Source organism: Apium graveolens, chromosome 1 (genome assembly GCF_009905375.1).
Source record: "Apium graveolens cultivar Ventura chromosome 1, ASM990537v1, whole genome shotgun sequence".
In the NCBI taxonomy this organism is placed as follows: Eukaryota; Viridiplantae; Streptophyta; class Magnoliopsida; order Apiales; family Apiaceae; genus Apium; species Apium graveolens.
The window spans coordinates 138,194,174-138,196,626 of record NC_133647.1 but is presented as its reverse complement, the minus strand read 5'-3'; the positions used below and the strand labels follow the sequence as shown (position 1 = coordinate 138,196,626).

Genomic DNA, 2,453 nt, shown 5'->3' with positions numbered 1-2,453 from the left:
AATGATTATCTTATGCATGACAAAGATTTTCAGAAAAAAAATGTTGAGACAAGGTTAGATATATGAGATCACCTTGCAACAATATTTTTATACAGTTATAAACTGGAACTCTGTGTATATTATGTATGGAAGAGGACTTCCAAGATTTTGAAAAGTATATATGTATATATACTGAATATTTTGCGACTTCATCGCATTAAGATATCAACTTGGTTCATTTCTTTTGACCAAGACTTTCATGAGTACTATGAGAAGGCTCATATACTATTAATCATTATACATATTATTTTGGTGGGCTTGCTGCTCACCCTTGCTTTCTTCTTTCATCACACAACAACAGATAGAAAAGATGAACAGAACCAAGCTCCCGATTCGCAAGCGATTAGGAGACGTTCCGCAGTTTTCTAGAAGCATTGATGCCGCCGTAGCTGAGGTAGGAACTACCAATAGGCTAGGCTTTCAACTTTTGATGTACCAGATTTATTTATATTTATGAATTGTAATAATGGCAAAGAAATGTAAATTTATTCAGAAAACCTTTTAAGGTGTATTGGCAGATAATTGTGGAATAAAATGACTTGTGGTTATTTTTGGATGTTCATCTCTGAGACTATAACGTGTGGTGTGTGTGTTTATTGTGGGGTCACAGTACAGAGTAGTTGAGTAATTATTAAGATTGGGTGTTATTAAGGGAAATGGAACTCGTGACGACCCGGATCCCCGACCCCGGATCTGGGGGTGTTACACTGTATATGGCTAATAAGGATGTGGCACCGCATTCTGAGTGTTGCTCCAGCTAAAGTTAGGATGATTGCGGTTGTTGGGAGATAAGTGGCTGGTACTGTTTGCTGCGAACGCTGAAAGTTGCTCACGAACTGAGCTAATTCACTAGAAATAGCACACTAATCAGTCTCATGCGCACCAGCATAAAGCTCACAGATACTAGTGATCTGATTAACTCCATAATTAGCCAAAGAGTCCACCTTCGTCAAAGCCTGATGCTGAGCAGCTATAGCAGTAGTTGTATCAACTTCCAAAATTCCTGCTGCCTTGCCTTGAGGTAGTCTCTGAGTTGGGTTCTGGTATTCATTAGCAGCCATCAGTTCAATCAATTCATAAGCTTTTTCATAGCTTTTAACCCACAAGGCTCCTCCTGATGCTGCATCAAGCATGGGTCTAGAGATTGGACCCAACCCATTGTAAAAGCAGTTAATGATCATCCAGTCAAGCATTCCATGATGAGGGCACTTTCTAAGCATCTCCTTGTAATGATCCCAAGCCTCACATAAAGATTCTCCATATTGTTGAGCAAATTGAGTAAGTGAATTTCTGAATGCAGTAGTCTTCGCCATAGGAAAAAATTTAGTTAAGAACGTTTGAGCAAGATCCTACCATTTAGTGATAGACCCTGGTGGTAGAGAATGTAACCAACACTTAGCTTTATCCCGCAGAAAGAATGGGAAAAGCTTCAACTTGATAGCATCTTCAGAAACTCCGTTGAACTTGAAAGTGTCGCAGATCTTGATGAAATCTCTGATGTGCATGTTGGGGTCTTCTGTCGGAGAACCCCCAAACTGAACTGAGTTATGTATCATCTAAATCGTGCTCGACTTGATCTCAAAATTGTTCGCTGAGGTGACTGGTCTTATATTGCTAGTCTGAATATCATTAATCTTCGGTTGAGATTAATCCATCAAAGCCTTCATATTCACTTTTGGTTCTCCCATTGCAATAAGAGCTTCTTCTTCAACTTTCTCCTCAACAAGAACTTCCTCAGCTACTACAACTTCTTCCTCAGCTTTATCCAGTGTTCTCTTACGAGACCGAGAACGCGTATGCATACACACTCGCTAGAGTACCTGAAACACGACAAAGAAATAAGTAAGTAACAATGTCCAAGTCATTGGATGTTAACGACCAATGATGACAAACACATAAACTAAAAATTAACACCGAGTCCCCAACAGAGGCGCCAAAAACTTGTTAGGGATAGAACACGTGCTAATATTCACGCAAGTATACGCGATCGTAAGTAATATAAAATCAATTCTAGTTCGTTCCCACAGAGACTGGTTTAGGTTAATTTCAATTAATGTACTTATGCAACAATAGTGTTATTATTATTCAATGCTAAGATGATTAACAAATTGAGATTATTCATAACTAAGATTATTAACTAACATGTAATAAACTAAAAGAGTTAAAAGCTTGATTTCTTATATAACACAAACATGGGATTCTAATTTCATTACTACTTCATTCAATAGCCTTTTTGTTCTTAACCTTAGCATGCAATGGTGATGACACTAATCAGATAACACGAAACTGATAAACGCCAACTTTCGTTGTATGAATACCATACTACTAGACATCCATAAAAGAGATAGAAGCTGAATAGACACCAATTATATTGAGACCCTATATGTCTATAGAATTTGACAACATAACAGTTT

General features: G+C 37.7%; 1 non-coding gene across 1 annotated transcript; it reads left to right on the top strand.

Annotated features, from left to right (window-relative positions):
- Positions 1-1,230: 1,230 nt before the first annotated feature.
- On the top strand, positions 1,231-1,337 carry LOC141681098 (small nucleolar RNA R71). Its single transcript, XR_012558546.1, has one exon. It is a non-coding gene; the product is annotated as a small nucleolar RNA R71 (small nucleolar RNA).
- The last annotated feature ends 1,116 nt before the right edge of the window (positions 1,338-2,453 follow it).